Source organism: Tachypleus tridentatus, unplaced genomic scaffold, assembly GCF_004210375.1.
Source record: "Tachypleus tridentatus isolate NWPU-2018 unplaced genomic scaffold, ASM421037v1 Hic_cluster_2, whole genome shotgun sequence".
NCBI lineage: Eukaryota > Metazoa > Arthropoda > Merostomata > Xiphosura > Limulidae > Tachypleus > Tachypleus tridentatus.
This window is the reverse complement of record NW_027467782.1, coordinates 3,615,119-3,638,634: the sequence shown is the minus strand read 5'-3', so window position 1 is coordinate 3,638,634 and position 23,516 is coordinate 3,615,119. Positions and strand designations below refer to the sequence as shown.

The window sequence follows — 23,516 nt, the reverse complement described above, 5'->3', positions numbered from 1 at the left end:
AACATTTGTTATTAGTCACCTGTTGTAACTAGATAATTTTAAAAATAATTATTATGTTGTGTAAATACTATTTATGTATTAATAATATTGAATAATTTTATAGTTGTTTCTGTTACAACTATCAGACAAAAGAGCTTACCACAAGTTTTGGAGAATCACTCATCTTCTGTGTAAAGACAATGTGATATTAACTACAATATTAATGATATTTGTGGTTAATTGTTTTCTAGGAAGGTTGTAGGCTCACAAGTAATATGATGGATAAATAGTTTAGAAAAATGTATTAAAAGGGTACATGTGGTTCATGGACACTTAGTAATTAGAGGATTAAAATTATCATTTTCTTAAATTATCCTTTCATTTATTTCACCTCATGGATAGGCCATTTGGCATAGTTTGTATTAAGATATGACAAACAGTGCAACAATATGATAATTCTGAGCTTTCTTAATATATCTTCACAATGCCTGGCAAAATTTTGTTAAAGATTACAAATAATTTGCAAACCGAAAATAATATTATTTTAATTAAAGGTTCTTTATTTTTGTATTCTAGTTATTTGCACTCAGATTTTGAATATTTTGAGTGTTATCATCAACATATTGTGCAATGAAATATTTAAAATTAAAAGTAGAAAAAATATACATACATTTTAACTTTTCATCAAAGGATGTTATATTCTTAATAGTAAGTTTTTTACTTTGTCACAAAATTTAATATTTTGATGTTTTAGAATCCAAAGAAATTTATTTCTCTTTCCTTCCAGTGTCTCCTAAGTAGCTTGAACAAAGACTGTGTAAACAGAACAATTAATCTAGCTTCTCTCTGTGTACTTGCTATATCTAACTCACAGCTAGAAAATCTAACAGTTAAAACTTTGTGAAATTGTTCATCAAACTGAATTTTAAGATTTCTCCTTTAAGGGTTGTTTTTAAATAAAGAAATTAAAACATAGATAATATAAAACTTTGGACTAGAATGTAAACTGTGATACTAACTTCGTTGATAATAAGATTGCTTTATTAATTTTGGAATGTTAGAACATAAATTCTTATGATGTGCACAGTATAAGTGTGCCTGTAATTATAAGGTTCATGTGTTTTTATATATTTATATTTGAGATACACAAATTTTTGTAAAACTTTATGCTTCTGTTATGTAACAAGTTTGTGTTGGAGGCAGAAGATGTGATTTCTCATGACAGGTTAAGTCAGCTAAGTTTTAATATGCAGACACTAGTCTTTGTTAAGATAACATTAAATTTGTCAATAAAACCCTTAAAATGTTCAAGAACATATGCGGTGTGTACCACATTTCACATTTACAATTCTATCAGCTTATGTTTTCATATGTGGTTTTATTTGCTTTTAGGGGTGGGTGTATATATGCATAAATTTACACACACTACTATTTATATTTATAAGCAACACATTATTTTTAATAGGTTCAAAAACCATATGATTCAGATCTGTGGGTTGATTTTAAGCTGGATGGTCAGAGTTTATCACTTTAGTGTGCAGACCTTAATTGGGATGAAGATGTGAGTTTTTGTGTGTAAAGTATTAATTTTTAGTGTGAATTTCTTTAGTTTAATATAACAATCATGCAGTTTTACTAAGTACATTATAAGTGTAAATGTGTGAATTCCTTTGTTATAAATATCTATTTGGATCTATGAATTTAATTTTGAATAAAAATCACACCAGCCAACTTGTTTTTATTTTCACTTTCTAAAGTCTAAAAGGTTTTGGTGTACTTATTACTAACTGCTTGGACATTCTGAGTTTAAATTTCCTCTCAAGTGATTCAACAACACATTTGGAAAAGGGAAAACAAATATTGAGAGCTTTTTCATGTATACTTTTGTCACCCTATGATCTATTGAAGACTGCACTTGTTTTAATAAGTTCTAAATTGTTCAAGCATTTTGTAGGTTTGTTCACTCATGTAGTTTTGTCAATGAATGCTTATTCTCAGTTTTTTGTAAGTACAAGATGAGTGAACTTTAAAGATAGTAGAAATTATTTTCCTAATTCAGTCACAAATTTGTTTACTGTCTGTGAAGTATACATATTTCATTACATTATTTACATAGAAGCACCATTCCTGTGTACTGGATAAAAGGGACAGTATATAAAAACACACACACATTTATACAATAAAATATTGTTAAGTTCTGTTGAGAAGTCCTCACTAGTGTGTAATAAGATACTCATCATATGATTAAAAACTTTATTTTTAATTACAGACATATCAATTATACTTTGTAGTTATTGTTTAGTATACATTATAATTTCAAGTTTAACATCTCTCCTTTGTATTATGTTGTACTAATGATTTAAAGCTGGAGACAGTCTACATGTTACCTACAAATACATGAATGAACACATGGAATTTAACTAGAGTAGATATCACTTAAATAATCTAGCTGAGTCCTTGTATCCAGTTATACAATGAGAATAACAACTACCCCATATTTCTTGAAAAGTTTAAATAAAAATTCTCAACTCCAGATTATGGAGCTTTTATTAAAGAAAGCCTCTAATAACATCAACCCCTTCATATTTAACCATTAACAGTTTCTCATTGTTTTTATTTGGTTGCTATTATTATTTTAAAAGATGCAATATTTGTACTTATCTTTGATCCTTTCTTTATAATATCTTCTCTTAAAAATATTGAATCTGTGTATGTATTATGTTTATTGTACCTATCATTATATTGTTACACTTAATAATGTTTATTTTTAAGTTAATCAGAATATTGTGATCCAACTGTTTCAGGTTTTAATGTTGGTGTTGGAGTTTTAAGGCAATACTGTAATGAAAGATGTATTTTGATATTACTGTGTTTTTAATATTTATTATAAAATTTTATTTCTGCTTGTTGAATCAGATGCAAAAACTTGATTTGTTTTGAAGCTGTTGACTAAATGTCCAGTATATCTTTGTTTTTATAGAAACTAGAACATAAACTATTGGTATATATATCTTTATGACTCATAACACACATTTGTCATGTATTGTAAAACTTATTACATTGTTGATGTACCCATGAAATAAAATATCTCTAATATTAAAATTAATCTTTTATATTAGGTGTCTAACTCTCAGAGCTTATGGGAAACTATCATGTTGGAGAAAAACAATGTTGTTTGCTGTAGAACTGCTTGTAAGTGTATCCTTTCAATATTAATTATATTAAAATTTTCCTAATGCTCAAAACTCCTTATGAACAACCACATTTAGGTTAACACATGTATCTAGTATTTTTACCTAAATATAATTTATATGTAAATTTGTATGCTCATTTAATAGGACCAATGCATTCCCAAGTGAGAACACAAGTTAAAATAGTTACTAAATTTGCTTTGAGCACAACATGAGTTACTGAGAGAATATTTGCTATCATACACAAAACTGCTATTTTGCTCACATTTCAGTCTATCAGATTTACATGCCACTAGCCTTGTGCTAAATCCTATCTAAAGTTGTGTGTTTAATGTGGACCATGAAGGTGCATGATGACATCATGAAACAATAGTTCTCCAACAAAAGGAGGGCAACACAACATACATGTGCAGTAAATTCCCTATATGCTTGCACTCGTGATAACTTCATTCATTTCCTCAGCAGACCTGTTAAAACTTTTTGAGTTGAATTGGATGAGATTTTTATTTCTTTATGAAACATTGATTTGCTTTTTTTTGGTTGTTGTTGTTGTTACAAAAGCTTTAATTTTTGTCCTGAATTTTCAAGGAATAATTACTTCAAATATGTCTTGTATGGGCAATGTGTTATGCACACAAGTTTTATTTATACTTTGTTTATTATGGAATAGGTTACTACCATTGTACAGCATTTTGTGGAATCCATCATGCATCATATTGCTTTCATTCTCTTCAACCTGTGTGTTGTAATCATCATGTTCTTTGCTCAATGATTATAATCCTTGTGATTATTTAATGCTTTCTACCTCACCTGACAGTAGGGTTCATGCTGATTCCTCTTTTGAATAGCTTTGCATATGTTCCCACATGCCTTGACCTTCACACTTCCATGTCCTAACTTACAACTGTTTGTTCTTTCCTTTTTTTAGATTATCTGTTTTTTGAGATCTGTATCTGCTTAGAGAGTGAACCCTTCTCCTCTGTTTAGCTCTTTAGTTCCCAGTTTTGCAATTTCTTTTCTGCACCCTTCTATGGTATTTTTCCTTTCTATACTTTATGTCTGAGGTACTTCATTGTGCTTCAGAATGATTTTTAGAGATTTATTCCCCTCTTTTGACCATGATGACCTGTACCCTGTTTGATTCATGATGATGAGAAACCCACTTGTAGAGAAAAATATATGTGTTAAAATGGCTGGTATGGGTTGAGAAAATTCTATGTAGAGGAGCGAACAACATAGAGTTTTCTCAACCCATACCAGCCATTTTTACTACATATATATTGTACCCTACTTACTTAGTTCTACTGTTGAGACCTGTTTGGTCAGGATACACTCCTTACCATTGCATGACTACCTACTTCTTATCCTTTTTTTGACCTGATGTCTTTAGTGGTGTTCTTAATTCTCTGGAGTCCATGGGCCAAAGCAGCTTGGCATCAGCCTTATTTACTTTCTCTGATTTCTCATCTTTCACAGCCTTGCTGTTCCTTGACAGGCTCAGTCTATTCTAATATATTTGTTTCACCTCTAAAACTTTCCCCTTCTTCCTGTCCTCCCACTACTCAGTGTCAGATTTGTTGCATTTCTTGTCAGCAACTATCCTGTTTGGTCATGCCCAATAGACACACATCTGTTTGTCACTCTTCTGCACTTACATGTTAATTCTACAAGTTCTCATCCACCTTCTTTCTTTCCACTTCATTTTTTCTCTTCTCATTTTATTTTCTACTCCTTCAGACCCACAATCTATCTTTGTTTTCAAGGATGTGATAAAAGATCTTGTGGCCAAAGATACTGTCAAGGAAGTATAAAACTTTTTTTGGGTTTTACTTTTGTCTCTTTGTGCTCCTTAAGAAGACCATGGGCTGGTGTCCAGTAACACCTATTGTCCTTCAACTGATCTTTGGCTGTTCCATAATTTTAGATAGAAGATTTCTTTTCTCTCCATTGGCCATTTTCACCTGAACTGTGGATGACCACATCCTGATTGCTCCATCCTCTAGACATTTGATACAGTTTGTTCATCACAATTGTGTTTTTTTTTTTTCAATTTTATGCTCTTCCCTTCAGCACAATTCTTGCTCCTCATATGTTAAATTGAATGAGGAAGACCCTCACATGCAACCTTTACAGCATGGAACTGAGATTCCATTTCTACATTGAAGAGTAGCTCCTCTTAATCCATTTCCAGCTGGGGTAACACAGTGAAAAGATCTGTATTCAACCTTCACCTATCACATAAAGAATATACACTAAAATACTTCATTTTAGTTTTCTACCTCAACTTTTGTTATTAACAACACCAGTATCACATACCATATTCTACAAAAATAGAAAGCCTAACCACAATGTTTTGCATAGAATATTCTTAGCCAACTACAACTTTGATCTCCAGTATTATGAGCTATTAGGGGATTATTACCATTACTACTGAAGAGAGTATGATTGCTTGCATTTTTATAGGTGTTGCACTTTAAATTTATTACATAACAACCAACTACAGTTTACTACAGTGCAGTTCATTTTCATATAATTATTTCCAAAACTTTAGACTGTAAAAATATTATCATTACTACCAAACAAAGGTAAAGAAAGATCACTGTTTGTATTCTGAAGACTCACATAAAGACTAGCTAATTTTTAGCTTGCTATTAAAATTACAGCAATTGCACTCCACAATTTGCAAGCAAAGGAGAAAAGGCTAAGCTCGGCTGAGATGGTAGTTGAAGAAGACACCAAGGTATTCTAAATAGTAGCCTCCTGTAAATGAAGAAAGGTGTTAAAAGAAAGGTGTCTTATGTGTGATAGAGAATAGCATATTGCTGTATTCCATTAGGATCTCACTTGTGTGTGATAGAGAATAGCATATTGCTGTATTCCATTAGGATCTCACTTGTGTGTGATAGAGAATAGCATATTGCTGTATTCCATTAGGATCTCACTTGTGTGTGATAGAGAATAGCATATTGCTGTATTCCATTAGGATCTCACTTGTGTGTGATAGAGAATAACATATTGCTGTATTCCATTAGGATCTCACTTGTGTGTGATAGAAAATAGCATATTGCTGTATTCCATTAGGATCTCACTTGTGTGTGATAGAGAATAGCATATTGCTGTATTCCATTAGGATCTCACTTGTGTGTGATAGAGAATAGCATATTGCTGTATTCCATTAGGATCTCACTTGTGTGTGATAGAGAATAGCATATTGCTGTATTCCATTAGGATCTCACTTGTGTGTGATAGAGAATAACATATTGCTGTTTTCCATTAGTATTTCACTTGTGTGTGATAGAAAATAGCATATTGCTGTATTCCATTATGATCTCACTTGTGTGTGATAGAGAATAACATATTGCTGTATTCCATTGGGATCTCACTTGTGTGTGATAGAGAATAGTATTTTGCTGTATTCCATTGGGATCTCACTTGTGTGTGATAGAGAATAGCATATTGCTGTATTCCATTAGGATCTCACTTGTGTGTGATAGAGAATAGCATATTGCTGTATTCCATTAGGATCTCACTTGTGTGTGAGAGAGAATAGCATATTGCTGTATTCCATTAGGATCTCACTTGTGTGTGATAGAGAATAGCATATTGCTGTATTCCATTGGGATCTCACTTGTGTGTGATAGAGAACAGCATATTGCTGTATTCCATTAGGATCTCACTTGTGTGTGATAGAGAATAGCATATTGCTGTATTTCATTAGGATCTCACTTGTGTGTGATAGAGAATAGCATATTGCTGTATTCCATTATGATCTCACTTGTGTGTGATAGAGAATAGCATATTGCTGTATTCCATTAGGATCTCACTTGTGTGTGATAGAGAACAGCATATTGCTGTATTCCATAAGGATCTCACTTGTGTGTGATAGAGAATAGTATATTGCTGTATTCCATTAGGATCTCACTTGTGTGTGATAGAGAATAACATATTGCTGTATTCCATTAGGATCTCACTTGTGTGTGATAGAGAATAGCATATTGCTGTATTCCATTAGGATCTCACTTGTGTGTGATAGAGAATAACATATTGCTGTATTCCATTAGTATCTCACTTGTGTGTGATAGAAAATAGCATATTGCTGTACTACATTAGGATCTCACGACCCACGTTCTTCAAACAGATTTATCACTGCTGAGAATATGAAAGGGAAATACAAACTTCTCTCTTCATTTTGACTTGTTTGAAAATATATACTGGAAATAAGAACTTCGATAAATGTCTTGGCGTACCAAAAATGATATACCAAATATTGTACTGGGGATTAAAGATGTAAGTCTCAAACTGATGGTTCACCTTGAAGATTTACAAAAACAACGTACTCAAAAACTGTTTACAGCAATGGACACTGTGACTATAATTAAACCCAGCAGTTACATTACGAGTGATACAAACAGTTTCAGAAACTCAAACGAAAGCATTATTTACAAAAGTGCTAACGTTACATAAAAGTTCAGTGACAACGCTGTCTTAATAAAATAAGAAAGCTGGTTGTATTTTACTTTTGTAACATCGTTGTCTCAATAAAATACTAAAGTTGGTTGTATTATAGTTTAGTAACATCGTTGTCTCAATAAAATATGGAAGCTGCTTGTATTATAGTTTAGTAACATCGTTGTCTAAATAAAATACTAAAGTTGGTTGTATTATAGTTTAGTAACATCGTTGTCTAAATAAAATACTAAAGTTGGTTGTATTATAGTTTAGTAACATCGTTGTCTAAATAAAATACTAAAGTTGGTTGTATTATAGTTTACTAACATTGTTGTCTTAATAAAATACTACAGTTGGTTGTATTATAGTTTAGTAACATCGTTGTGGTGTTGACTTTATTAAATGTTTGTGTGTGTTTTCTTATAGCAAAGCCTCATCGGGCTATCTGCTGAGCCCACCGAGGGAAATCAAACCCCTGATTTTAGCGTTGTAAATCCGTAGACATACCACTGTACTAGCGGGTGATATTAATTACTTGAGTAATCCTGGATGTTGAACCTTAACTTGGGACACAGTGATGGTATGTAAAATCCGTATATATTTTAACACTACACGTAGAAAGCACTGGTCAGAGATACGGAACTACATCCATGGGTAACCCTTTATGAGATTAGCATGTTCGATTTACAAAAGACTAATTACTGCCACTAGAGAAGGACTATACGAAGAAAATTAACTTGAGAAAAGTTACTTCAATGTCTTTGATTTACGATGTATACTGAATGATCAACAGTTGTATAATTTAAAGTTATTCAAACAAATGATACCAAATATCTATAAACCTGGTAATGGGAGAGTTTGTTATCTATAAACCTGGTAATGGGAGAGTTGGTTATCTATAAACCTGGTAATGGGAGAGTTGGTTATCTATAAAACCTGGTAATGGGAAAGTTGGTTATATTTAAACCTGGTATTGGGAGAGTTGGTTATCTATAAAACCTGGTAATGGGAGAGTTGGTTATCTATAAACCTGGTAATGGGAGAGTTGGTTATCTATAAACCTGGTAATATGAGAGTTGGTTATCTATAAACCTGGTAGTTGGAGAGTTGGTTATCTATAAACCTGGTAATGGGAAAGTTGGTTATCTATAAACCTGGCAATGGAAGAGTTGGTTATCTATAAACCTGGCAATGGAAGAGTTGGTTATCTATAAACCTGGTAATGGGAGAGTAGGTTATCTATAAACCTGGTAATGGGAGAGTTGGTTATCTATAAACCTGGTAATGGGAGAGTTGGTTATCTATAAACCTGGTAATGGAAAAGTTGGTTGTCTATAAACCTGGTTATCAGAGAGTTGGTTGTCATCTATAAACCTGTAAAACAACGTAATAAGCTTGTTTTTATATATGATTTTTGTTCTACGGTACTTTGTTTTTATCTAAACAAATTTGTTTGATGAATGAACAGCAGAAGTTTGACATAAATTGAAAAAGCGAACAGATTTCTTTAAGATAACTGGTAAAATATCAATTAAAGACAATATTAATATAACATTGTTTATGTTTTAGCAGGAATCTAACCAAGGATTTTATCTTTCCAGTTTATATATTTAATACTGGGCCTGGCATGGCCAGGTGGGTTCAGGGATGCGACTCGTAATCTGGGGATCACAGGTTCGAATCCCTGTCACACCCTTTTCAGCCGTGGAGGCTTTATAATGTGACGGTCAATCCCACTATTCGTTGGTAAAAGAGTAGCCTAAGAGTTGGCGGTGGGTGGTGATGACTAGCTGCCTGCCCTCTAGTATTACACTGCTAAATTAGTACAGATAGCCTTCGAGTAGTTTTGCTCGAAATTAAAAACAAACAATTTAATACTGACCCCTCCTGGAGGCCTTAATGACTATAGAAATTCTTCACAGTTTATTCTTGTTATAATAAATAATTAACAGTTTGATCTTTTGTCAAATAACTAATTCTATATTGAGGAGTTTTGACCCAAAGCCTAAATTTTCAACTCTTATCAAATATTTTACTAACGAAAAGAAGCAGTAGTTTTTTTAACCTATAAGAATACAAACTGCACTTGAATGAGTTCTCAGGTCAAAAGATAGTTTTATCATTCACATTACTCGAATATTTAACTTCAAACAAGCAAAAACCATAAGGAATATATAATATTGTAGAGTTCAGTATTGGTCATTATCATTGTTCTGTAACCAGTTAGCACTAATATTTTGTTGAAAGTATGCATACATGTGACTTTAATGTCGAAGCGGTCACTGGAAGATTTGGTTGTAGTAAAATATCAGCCCGAGTTTAGAACAGCTACTACCAAACCCGGACTGTGAATCCAACGATTCACAGTTCGTTACAGTTACCCACCAAAGAGGCTTCCTAATTTCATGCGTCATAGGTGTATTGTGTATGACAGTCAAATCTCACTATTCGATCATCAAATGGTAGCGCAATAGATGGCGTTTAATGTTGTCTAGCCGCTTTCATTCGGGACTATCAGTCAAAAAGTAGGAACGGTATTACATAAATGCCCTAGTGTTGCCTGTGCGAAACTCTGAAACAAATAATAAACAAAATCATCTGTTAGTTTATTAAAACAAATTTTTTGATAATATTTTGTTGAGATGAAACATATTATAAGCTACAAAAAATGGTTAAAAGTAGTTCACAGATCTATACAGGTGAATATGTGATCATCTGTGAAACAGGAAGAACCTCATAGAGATGATTTACAGGTGTATTTAAAAGAGATATGTGAACATGTGTGAAACAGGAAGAACCTCATAGAGATGATTTACAGGTGTATTTAAAAGAGCTATGTGAACATGTGTGAAACAGGAAGAACCTCATAGAGATGTTTTACAGGTGTATTTAAATGAGGTATATGATCATGTGTGAAACAGAAAGAACCTCATAGAGATGATTTCCAGGTGTATTTAAAAGAGCTATGTGAACATGTGTGAAACAGGAAGAACCTCATAGAGATGTTTTACAGGTGTATTTAAAAGAGCTATGTGAACATGTGTGAAACAGGAAGAACCTCATAGAGATGATTTACAGGTGTATTTAAAAGAGCTATGTGAACATGTGTGAAACAGGAAGAACCTCATAGAGATGATTTACAGGTGTATTTAAAAGAGCTATGTGAACATGTGTGAAACAGGAAGAACCTCACAAAGATGATTCACAGTTGTATTTAAAAGAGCTATGCGAACATGTGTGAAACAGGAAGAACCTCACAGAGATGATTTACAGGTGTATTTAAAAGAGGTATGTGATCATCTGTGAAACAGGAAGAACCTCATAGAGATGATTTACAGGTGTATTTAAAAGAGATATGTGATCATCTGTGAAACAGGAAGAACCTCATAGAGATGATTTACAGGTGTATTTAAAAGAGCTATGTGAACATGTGTGAAACAGGAAGAACCTCGTAGAGATGATTTACAGGTGTATTTAAAAGAGCTATGTGAACATGTGTGAAACAGGAAGAACCTCGTAGAGATGATTTACATGTGTATTTAAAAGAGCTATGTGAACATGTGTGAAACAGGAAGAACCTCGTAGAGATGATTTACAGGTGTATTTAAAAGAGCTATGTGATCATCTGTGAAACAGGAAGAACCTGATAGAGATGATTTACAGGTGTATTTAAAAGAGCTATGCGATCATCTGTGAAACAGGAAGAATCTCATAGAGATGATTTACAGGTGTATTTAAAAGAGCTTTGTGGTCATCTGTGAAACAGGAAGAACCTCATAGAGATGATTTATTTTTATTCTATTTTCTTCTCTAGTTTCAATGCCTTTCTTATGTATACTACAACACAGACTTAATTTATTAAAATGTCTTTAATTAATTGTTATGCGCATGTCTGCTTCCATGAAATGTAACTTAACCTACCAGCATCTCGTTCACGAAACAAACATTTCTACAAGAGACAAAACTATACACACAATTTCTTCGGACTCTATAGAAAACTGTTCTAGTGGTTAACATATCAAGACTGTGGATTACAAAGTTCATGTCCCGTTGCCCTTAAAACAAACTCTGCATTTTGAATCAGTGAGTAAATCCGACAGTGAAGCGTAACTATTGTGTCAGATAAGTTCGTACAGGGTTCACTATTTGAAGAATAAGAGGTTTGAACAAAGAAAGACAGAACATTGCAATATTAATTATAAACAAAATGTGATAATGGTATGTCAATCAGCCAATCTGACCTCCTGGTGGCAATTATTAGATAAGTAACAGATCCATGAAACATTTAAATAAGTGTTAACTAATTGTTAAACATCTATTTACAGGTAAAAACAATGTAATAGGAACCATTATGATATTACCACTCTAATGAAAAAAATAACTAGTGGAAAATATGTAAATATTAAAACAATTATATATATATTATAACCATACAATATTCAATTCGTAAACCAAAACACACTGCATGAAATTAAAAAAAATACGCTGCACATTTTTTTTTCTCGAAAAAGTGATTCTAGAGTACGTGTTACAACGTGAGATTATAAAATGTATCCTATATTTTGGAAATGACTGTTGAAATAGGACCCACATTGCAGCTCAATTCGCTAGTCTCACATAAGAAAATTAGAAATTAGAAGAGTGAGATGTGGGTGCTCAACATCCCACATCTGTATCACCCTTCACTGCCTGTTGTGGGAAGGTGACTGCTCTCCCATGAGAGAATAAGAAAAATATAAACATTTAAATGAAATAAATAAATAAATAAAAATGAAAGGTACTGACATCTGGTGGTAAGATAAAACTTACCTCTTGAAGTTAGCATTCCAGATTTTCAATTTATTATACACAATAACAATACAAGGAACAAAACACCAAGTGTATACAAAATGTACAACAATGATATGGAATGAAATAACAAAACATATAAATATACAGTACATACAGCTATGTAAGTGAACACGAAAATTACAAAAGGAGAAATTAGAAAAAAAAGATATGTATACACATATGCATATATACACTAAATATTAAATTAAAAATGAATCGGCGCATAAAACAATATGTACTGATATGTACAAGTAACTAAATCAAAAAAACAAACAACAGAAATGAAAGTAGAAAATTACAAATGACTAAAGAGAATTACAGAAAAAATGAAATACAAAGCTTAAAGAAAAATTTAAAACCCAAAATTAAGAAGGATTTAATTACAAAAAAACAGCCATACAAACAAACATTCCACATAATATACAATATGTACAAAAAAATTATAGGATACAAAAAAGTACACAAAATAGATAAAAAAAAATTATGAAAATACAAATAAACAATAATTACATAGAACAGACAATCTAGAAAATCAGTCTGATTCCGCTACCCTCAAGCGTGCCCACCGGTGAGACGTCCGGGCACCAACAATGATAAAGAGTCCCTCCGATTCAGTAACTAATAGTTCGCATCAAGGCGGAATAACAGTTTGTATCTGGTCTTATTTTACAGAACAACACTGGAGCCCCCTCAAAAAGGAATTGAGTACAGGTAAGCCAGATGACCCTGATATGGGGATGTGAAAGGTAAAGGCCAGGACACTGTGAACGGGAATCAGCAAGTGATCAAAACGGTCTCAGCCGAGATCGATGGGACACGGAAAATGTGAGCCACCTTCTTCCGTCCGATGTCTAACAAAGGACCAACATGTAAAGGACACTATACCTGAGTATGACATGACTCGGCGACACTGATACTGGACAGGTATAATCGTTCTCTCACCGGTAAAATGTCATGAAACCCTGAATGTAAATATCAACATGGCACAACATTCCATGGAAGAGCGGGGTGGTGTTGCTCTATCCTGTGAATACAGTCTGGAGGAAGCAGACGGCAGAGAGTATTGGAATTCGCCGGAATATCACGTGGCATAGCGTGACAACGTCTGATCGCTGCAACAGTGTCAGCATACCAAGTGGGAGAATTAAAACACATTGGTTTATTCAGGCCCGGTGAAACACAAAAATGTCTGAACCAATCAGGAAATGAGCCAGTTGGCTACAGGGATGATCCTCCCAAGAGAGACAGCATATAGTGGTGGACAAGAAAGGCACTCGGTCCAGACACGTGGGATGTCCACTCCTCTCATGAAGGGTGGCTTAACTAAAGACAACCAAGACACTGTCTCAGTCTTACCACTCCACAGACATGTCACTCAACAGCTCGCGCACAGCAGTCGTTCAGAGGAAGTATCTCGCCAAGATACCATAACAAGTGGAGAAGCCTCCTCTTCACCGCTTCTGTCATACAAGTTAGCAGGGCTGTAACAATAATCTTGAACTGCCAAACTGACACGTTATACCATCTTCCCACAGGCAGCCTCAGGACTCGCAATGAAGGGAATCCCAAAACACTTGACTGGAGAGGAAGCCCATGCCAAATCAAATGGAGTATCTGCAGATGAGGCCCACTTGCCCAACTCCCGAGCCCTAGACTTAGTGTAGTTGAGCTGAGCTGCACTACCCTAAGAGTACTTGTTAACAATCGCCCTTGTTGAACCCAGGTATGTTTGGTTTTCTAGAAATCAGTTCATATCATCTGCATAACTTACATACTTGATGGATGCCCCACCTGGGAAACGAAGGCCACACATTGAAACCTAGTGATACAGATGAGAGAGCAGGTACGATCACTAACGCATAAAGAGATGGCGATAATGGACGTCCTTGACGAACACCCTGACAGATGTTAAACTGGGCATCAAGTATCCATTCACTAAGAACATGCTCGAAGAAGACATATAGAAAGTTCGTACATAAGCTGGAGTAAAAACCAAACCTCTCCAGAACGTACCGCAAATATTTGTGGTAACTCAATCAAAGGCCTTACTCTGATTAAGTGACACAAAAATTTTAGGGATGCTCCTGTCCGTGATATAATGTAACAGGTCATATAGAAGTACCAAGTTTTGATGGATACTTCTTCCTCACACATTTCAATGTCAAGGACAAGACGGCATGACAACACTGAAATGGGTATACAGGGTTTCAGAAATAATCTTTCCATCCACACTCAAGAGTGATATGGTATGCCATATCTTTGGACTGGGAGAGATCCTTAGAGATTAACATAATTAATCCATCCAGCGTACCCGAAGGCATGGACCCACGGGTCAGACAGTAGTTAAAAATCTAATGAAAAGGGGCCCAGTAATATGCCATACATGGTGATAGAATTCCACTGGTAAGCCATCCAGTCCCAGACACTTACCAGATAGCCACCCAAAATTCATTTAGTGTAATGGGTTTCAAAACGTCGTCAGACCGTGATGGATTGAGGGTTGGCAAGAACTGAATGATGTCTCGCCAAATATCCTCACCCACAGTCGAAGCCGAATATAGTCAGCTATAGTACTTGAGGCACGTGTTGAGGATGTCAGTAATGTCTGAGGATACCTGACCATTGTCTCTCAACAGATTGGAGATGTGCTTATATTAAGACTTCTCCTGTGCCTTACAGAGTGGAATCATAGTAACATTTCTGGGATTAAGCAACTTCATCAGACTAGAAATGCTAGTCCATTGATTCAAGAAGTTTGTTTTGAATTACGCGCAAAGCTACACGAGGGCTATCTGTGCTAGCCGTCCCTAATTTAGCAGTGTAAGACTAGAGGGAAGGCAGCTAGTCATCACCACCCACCACCAACTCTTGGGCTACTTTTTTACCAATGAATAGTGGGATTGACCGTCACATTATAACGCCCCCACGGCTGGGAGGGCGAGCATGTTTGGCACGACGGGGATCAGAACCCGCGACCCTCAGATTACGAGTCGCATGCCTTAACACGCTTGGCCATGCCGGGCCTATCCCATAAGTAATGTCCCATTTTTGGGTTCAGAAAAAGAGAAAGTATTTCAAGCGATTTTAATGTTACTTACTCAATAATGTATGTTCCATTATTATTCATTACTTCCTGCCAACGATTCACAAGCTTCTAAATGTCACTTCTGTAAAATTCATAGGGTCTGTAGGAAAAGAATACAGAGAAAATAGTTTTGACATCTTCATTGGAATAGATGATAATCAGATGTAGCAAGGTCTGGAGAATAAGGAGGATGTGGAAGTTTTTACCAGTCTAGCTCTTCAGTCTTTGCAGATGTAATCCTTGCTGTATGGGGCCATGCATTATCCTGATTTAACACAACACCTTTATGACTGATCAAAGGATGGCTCCTTTCTTTCAGTGCAACATTCAAGCACTCTACCTGTTGATAGTAGAAGTTTGATGAAATCATTACATTGAATGAAAGCAACTCACAGTGAATCACACCAACAATATCTCCCAAACGTTTAGCAAGACTTTCCTAGGGTGGATGTTCATTTTGGGCTGTACTTTAGCCAGTTTACCTGCAATGAGTCATTGTCTACGGCACTTAACATTTTTATAAAATATCCATCTTTCATCTCCAGTCACTATCTTGCTCAATAAAGGTGAGCTATGTTCAAGATAGAGCAGAGAAGTGCAAATGTGCACTCTTGCTCTAAGGTTGGCTTCTCTCAAATCATGGGGGACACATTTTCCAAGTTCTAACACCTTTCCAAGCTCTTGCAGATGACAGTGAACTGTTAAATGGGTTAAATCACACTTCTGTACTAGTTCAACTGTTACAGCATAATCTTCATCAAGTGCAGCCAGTAACAAGTCATCATTAAACTCAACAGGACGACTCGAACATGGCGAATCACTTAAGCTGTAGTCACCTGATCTGAACTTCTGAAACCACCTTCGACATTTTCTTTCATTTAGAGACTCTGCACCATAAATACCTTGAATGTTTGGTGTAGTTTCTACCGCACTATTGCTTTTCTTAAACTCATAAAGCATTATATGCCTAATGGGCTCCTCAGACACATCCATCTTTATAAGGGTGTAATTGATTAATGATCTGAAAAAGTGGAGTTGGGTTAGTTTCTTTTATTTGTCTGAACATTTCTATACACGTCCTGCTATATATTTTAGTCATTAAAGCCTTATATAAAGAAGAAATGATGATACACTTTCTGTATTAAATTTTTGGACATTACTTTTGGGATGGTTTGATATATACTGGTCGAAACAAATTAGATGTCATCAACTTATTGATAAATATATATAGAAACACCTAAATTATAAAGGGAAACTATTAAATGAAATTAACGTGTTTGTGGGACGACATCACCAGTTACTTATATGTCTTATGTGCTCCTCAGACACATCCATCTTCATAATGGTTATTTGATTAATGATCTGAAAAAGTGTATTGGGTTAGTTTCTTCTATTTGTTTGAACATTTTTATGCATGTTCTACTACATATTTTTGTCATTAAAGCTTTTTACAAAGATAAAAATGATGATGAACTTCCTGTATTAGCTTTTCAGACATCACTTACGGGATGACTTGATATTTGATAAATGTTTATTAATTGGAAAACTACAGATATATGACAAGGAATATTTACAGATTTCGAACATTACAACCAATCAACTTCAGAAAATTAACTTCGGACGTCAGTATTTCTATGAAGGCATGACATATCTTCCTTGATGAAAAATTAGCATATAAATCTTTTAAGGTCAGCTAAGAACAGAACTAGCTAGCTTCCCGTCAAGTGAATTGTACCTGTATATCAACAGAGAATTCATTCGTTCATCATGAACTGCCGCTAAAGATTCAATTCCAGATCAGATAGAAGAACCAGCACTGTTTGTAAACTTTTTAAAAATATTATTTGTAATAACTTGTTGTAATAACCATTATTATAAATTGTATTGTTATTTGTATATTCAATTTATCTGTCTTAAGAAAAAAAACTGTGTGTATCAATCTAGTTGGTAAATATAAATTTAATAAATACCAGGATTCAATTAACTTCTAAATTATCAGTGATGTCGAGAAACCCACTTGTTGAGAAATTTATATGCAAAAACGGCTCGTTTGGGTTGAGAAAATATTTTACATAGAAGAGCGAACAACGTTTCGACCTTCTTCGGTCATCGACGATTAGGGTCATGACGATGACCGAAGAAGGTCGAAACGTTGTTCGCTCTTCTATGTAAAACATTTTCTCAACCCAAACGAGCCGTTTTTGCATATAACTTCTAAATTAATATTTCTGGCTGTTTAAAATCATAATACATAAGATAATAAATCGGAGGCTCGTCCGTAATAAACTATATTACTTAACCAGACGTATCAATTTTCATTGTTATTTGATCAAAGTTTTTTTTAAAACTGTCCATGTTAATCACTATATGGATTTTATTTTTTATACTTGTTTATAAAGTGTTCTGGTTAGCTTTACTTTTCTGAAAGCTTTATAAAATAATAAAAAAATGAAATGAATTTAGTTATAGAAAAAAAAATGCAGACAAAACAATGGAATAAAACTACCACAATGAACAAAGTAGTAAAGCAGACAAAACAATGAATGGAATAAAACTACCACAATGAACAAAGTAGTAAAGCAGACAAAACAATGAATGGAATAAAACTCCCACAATGAACAAAGTAGTAAAGCAGATAAAACAATGAATGGAATAAAACTACCACAATGAACAAAGTAGTAAAGCAGACAAAACAATGAATGGAATAAAACTACCACAATGAACAAAGTAGTAAAGCAGACAAAACAATGAATGGAATAAAACTACCACAATGAACAAAGTAGTAAAGCAGACAAAACAATGGAATAAAACTACCACAATGAACAAAGTAGTAAAGCAGATAAAACAATGAATGGAATAAAACTACCACAATGAACAAAGTAGCAAAGCAGATAAAACAATGAATGGAATAAAACTACCACAATGAACAAAGTAGTAAACCTGATATCAACATAAATTAACAGAAGAAAATAATACATGAAAGCTAAAAAGTTAAGCATAATAATAGGAGAAAATATAACAGCAGAAGAAAACCTGCTGCAAATGCAGAAAACTAAATAAAATTAATAATAGAAGCAAATCGAATAGTGGAATGAAGCAACGTGTGAGCGCAGACAGCCCTCGTGTAGCTTTGCGTGAAATTCAAAACAAAACAACATTTGAAATCTAAAAAATTAAACATAATAAAAGGTAAAATGTTTAGCCACAAAGAGCTATTTATAATAAAAAATAAGCGTATTGATTTTCCAGAATGTTTGAGGTTGATCTAAAAGTTCATAAGATCACCTTTCGTTACGTAAAACTCAGACTTACATTATTTTGAACTTTAATCCAAACAGTACTTGTAGCAATTCTTAGAAAAATATTACCTCAGACTTACATTATTCTAAATTTTAATCCAAACAGTACTTGTAGTAATTCTTATAATAAAATATTACTACGTTCTGTGTAAATTCTCATTTTATCTAGCCTCGACTCCTATAAAACAAAATTACTGAAAGTATTGAACTAGACAACATATAAACGCCAACATAATCATCGTTTCAGAAACACTTTGCACAGAGAAACAAAACACCACAATCCCAGTTCATCTCACACAGCATACCTCACTCAGAAAACAACAGAGGTATAATAACTTACTTTAGTACAAAAATATCGCATCTAATCTCGATAGAAGATTCCTTTAAATCTGACATTAATGAGACCATTTTTTGTAATATACACTTTAACAACCGGCTAACTATTCCGATTCTAGCCATATATTGCTCACCAACCAAAGATATCGACATTAACTTCCTTCAAAAATGTGTTAATCGTAAACCAAAACCAATTATTATTGGAGATTTTAATTCACCGCACACAGAATTAAGGGGTAACAGAGACACACGCAGAGGATCGTGCATAAAAAAATTTATCTCAAGCAATAAAATGCATTTAATTAATGACAATACACCTACACACTTCTCAGCCGCTAACGGCTCATACGATGTACTCGATTTCATCATCGCACCCAAGGACATGGTTAACAGAATATCTAACTTTAAAGTGCATGATGAAATCACCAGTGACCACTTCCCCATGTCATGTATGATTCACCCGCGCCACCCTGCTGTGGCGTACGTGACTCCTTCCGCATACACCTACACTGAAACAGACTGGCTCACTTTTAATGCCTCTCTGGACTCATACCTACCTCATCCAATCGAACATGTAAATAACAAAACAGAACTAGACAACTATGTTGATCAAATTACAGAAGCCATAAAAAAACACAATTCCTAAATCAAAAAGAAAACAATCACTTATTCAATGGACTCTAACACCAGAAATTCACGCACTAATAATCAAACGCAGACAATTAAGACGAACACACTACATCACACGCGATCCACACATTAAAACAGAAATCAATAGAACAAATACAAAAATTAAACAAGAAATTAAAAAAGTCAGAAAAAACAATTGGCATAACTTCTGCAAAAACTTAGAAAAAACCAAGAACAATCCAAAAGAATTCTGGAAAAAATTCAAGAGTATTGCTTCAGACAAAAACACAAATCACATGCTACAACACATCACACACAACAATAAAATCGCAAGGACGGACGAAGAGAAAGCTGACTTATTAGCTGACTATTACAAATCCGCTTTTAGCGATTTAAACTCAGTAGATTTCGACACACAACACCAACAACTACATAAATACAAACCAAGCTTCATTCTAACCAGGATTTCCCGGAGAGACACTAGAGGCATACTCAAATTCAATCAATAGAAAAATAACCATATCCGAACTAAAGATTAATATCAAAAACTTGAAGGACATGACCAAATACCAAATATTATTCTCAAAAAAAGTTCCACTCTCCTACTACAACACCTCACAAACATCATGAACATTTCACTAGCGACCGGGAATTACCCTGACACGTGGAAAAAGCCATCATAACAACGATCCCCAAGAAACAAACTAACAGAACAAATCCAGATAATTTCCGCCCCATCAGTCTGTTAAGCTGCCTTGGCAAACTGATGGAGAGAATTATCTCCAACCGTCTCCTCCGTTTTGCGAATCAAACAACATCTTTCCAGAATCTCAAAATGCCTCCAGAAAAAATAGACAAACAACAGATCACCTCACGACTCACCGAATCAATCTACAAAGCTTACAACAACAATCAAGTAACCATCGGGGTATTCCTAGATGTCAAAAGCATTCGACAGCGTTTGGCACAACGCCATCATATACAAACTAAATCACCTACAAATAAATCCTACGATAGTCAAATGGATTTCAAATTTTTTAACCAATAGAACAGCACAAGTAAAAGTCAATAAAACCATATCCAAATTATTTAATATAACGGCAGGAGTGCCCCAAGGATCAGTCCTCTCTCCACTTCTATACATAATTTTCGTCAGTGACATACCTTTTCCAAATCTAACATACACACACAATTCACAATACGCAGACGACATCGCAATCTGGAGCACCTCCAGAAACCCAGTAATGGCCATGTCTCGCGTACAAGAATCACTAAACAACGTCTCAACATGGAGCAACAAGTGGAGGTCGTGTTAAATCCGACAAAAACACAAGCAATCACCTTCTATAGAAAACTAAAGAAGCAAAGAAAAAATCTGGAAAAAATAAAACTATCACTTGGAAACACAACCATTAACATGAGCAAAAACATCACATTCCTTGGCGTCACTTTCGACACAAAACTAACATGGAAAAAACATATAAACAATATACACTCATCAATCAGAAAAGGATTTCATATCTAAAGACTATAACTGGTAAACAATCGAAATGCGCACCGAACACCATTATACAAATATACAAGGCTTACATCCGTCCACTAATAGAGTACGGATGTCAAGTAACATACAATATGTCAAACAACACACTCCAAAAAAATCCAAGTGCAACAAAACAAAATATTAAAATCCGCATTCAGTTTACCATCTTTCACGCCAACAAATTATCTACACCAAATTAGTAATTTACCAACTATAAGAGATAGAATAACAGAACTTTTTCTCAAATATTATCTAAAAGCAGAAAATAGAAACAAACTAACGGCATCACTACACAAATTATCAAGTGCACCAACAAAATACATATCACCTTACAACATATTTCAAGAATCACAATCCACTCAACAAAGAATCTAAATAAATAAAATCTATGTTATTAACATGAATTCCTTTTTTTCAGGTACAGGGCACACGACAGGCAAAACTTTCGGCGCCTGTCGTGTGAAAGTGGTTTTCTCGGGGCACTCCGTTTCCCCACATCAAATTCTTCAGGCATTGGATTTCTAGATCCCAGCCTAGGCAACCTTTTGCCAGACCCAGAATCGGGCCGTTTGATTTGATCTGAATTTGAATGAATTACATTCATGTTCACATCTGCCCAACTTTTTCATTTCGGGACAGATCCCGGCCTTTCTTTCCACTGCTGCCTTTGCCTCCACCTAAAAGAACATTTAGTGAGACATTCTCCACCCAAAAAGGTCAAGAATAATAACGATAATTAATTTATTAAAATAATAATAAAAAAAAACACCACTTAATCTTAATAACAATCCACGAAAGGGGACGAAGAGGAACTACAAAGTTCCTGAACACCCCAGTTGGAGAGAGAACTCTTCTGATTTCTCTCTCTCTAAACTGAACCCCTGCCACGTTAGTTTAGTTTATTGAACTAGACAAAGGCTCAAAAGTAATGTTGGCGGGAGGCAACGCTAAGCCTGACTTTGGAACCAGACATATAAAAGTTTGAATTAACAGTTGCTAAGATTATATAAAAGCTTAGACTGCTAAATAACTTACTCTGGTGAGTTGTAAATAAGGTTTAGCGATTTTCTATAACAACCAACAGTCGAACGGGCGATGCTGTCTCGCGTAACAGTTTCACAGCCTCTTTGAAGAAGATGTCCCGCAGTGACATGTCGTTCACCTAGAAAATCCGTAGGAGACAAAAGAAATGTTGTTGTATTTTTTTCATATTAAATCGTGCTGGAATAAACTTTGAAACTAATAAAATGATTCGACTTATAGCCAACAAAACATCTTCCCTCTTTAGACGGCCATCTTGGAAAGCTGCACCATAGCGAAGAACATCTGTTACAACTATGGCCTCCTATAAGATAAGATGTGAGCTATTAAATAACAATTATTATTGTATTAGACTCACGACAAGTTCTATTGATAAGCTGCTTTCTCACTAAAGATCTTAAACTGTTTATTCTCCAAGCGAATAATTTACTTGTAAAACAAATTCTGATCTATAACGTAGAGTTAATATTTAAAATAAGCCATATAACGTTTAATTAATTCTAGTTATGCCATTCAATTATAAATCTATAGTTTTGTTTTTATTTAATACAGACCGTGCATAGTTTGGTAATTAGAGCTCCTAACTCGCAATTGGTAGGCCACGACTTCGAAACCGCGTTTCTGAACGTGCTTGCCCTTTCAGTTATGGGGTTTACAGAGCCACAGTCAATCTCACTACTCTTTTACGGAAAGAGTTAACGGTAGGTGGTGTTGTAATTAGGGCGAGTGTTTCATGGTCCGCCACCAGAGAGTGACACGTGTAACGATCTCATTGTCCTACAAACCAGATACGATTATGTTAGGAAGTAGTATCAAATAATGCGTTGCTAGGTGATGCCATGTGATAATATAGTTAAGGGTTATTCAACATAGAGCGTGTTGCTAGGCGACGAACTAGTAACAGAGGGTGCACTCCTAGAAACAGATATTGTAACCAAGGGATCTATTAGTAGATGTTATTACCAAGCTTATATAGGATTGGAAACTATTACTTTCGTAGAACTGCTTATAGATTTCAGTTGTTCTCAACTTATGTTTACAGTTTTAATATATTTACCTGCATTGGTCTTACAAAAGTGGACGGTGCTTTCATAGGCAGAAGGTATTATTTGGTAAATTATTAAATTGGACAAAGG

At 34.5% G+C, this 23,516-nt stretch overlaps 1 long non-coding RNA gene and 1 pseudogene across 11 annotated transcripts in view; one reads left to right on the top strand and one right to left on the bottom strand.

The window, feature by feature from the left end:
• LOC143243379 (uncharacterized) overlaps positions 1-17,317 on the top strand; it is a 169,995-nt gene extending 152,678 nt beyond the window's left edge. For 2 of the 10 annotated variants that reach the window (XR_013024378.1, XR_013024379.1), the window contains 3 exons: positions 1,445-1,540; positions 3,099-3,171; positions 17,111-17,232. This is a non-coding gene — a long non-coding RNA (uncharacterized LOC143243379). Of the gene's footprint in view, positions 1-1,444; positions 1,541-3,098; positions 3,178-8,045; positions 9,499-15,631; positions 15,761-17,110 lie in introns of those variants that run through there. The other 8 variants (XR_013024381.1, XR_013024380.1, XR_013024385.1 and 5 more) reach the window with 8 other exon arrangements.
• Positions 16,027-22,668, bottom strand: LOC143243378 (histone-lysine N-methyltransferase SETMAR pseudogene; annotated as a pseudogene). Its single transcript, XR_013024377.1, has 2 exons — positions 22,375-22,668; positions 16,027-16,555 (listed from the first exon to the last, which is right to left on the bottom strand). The product of XR_013024377.1 is annotated as a histone-lysine N-methyltransferase SETMAR pseudogene (transcript).
• Between the last annotated feature and the right edge of the window lie 848 nt (positions 22,669-23,516).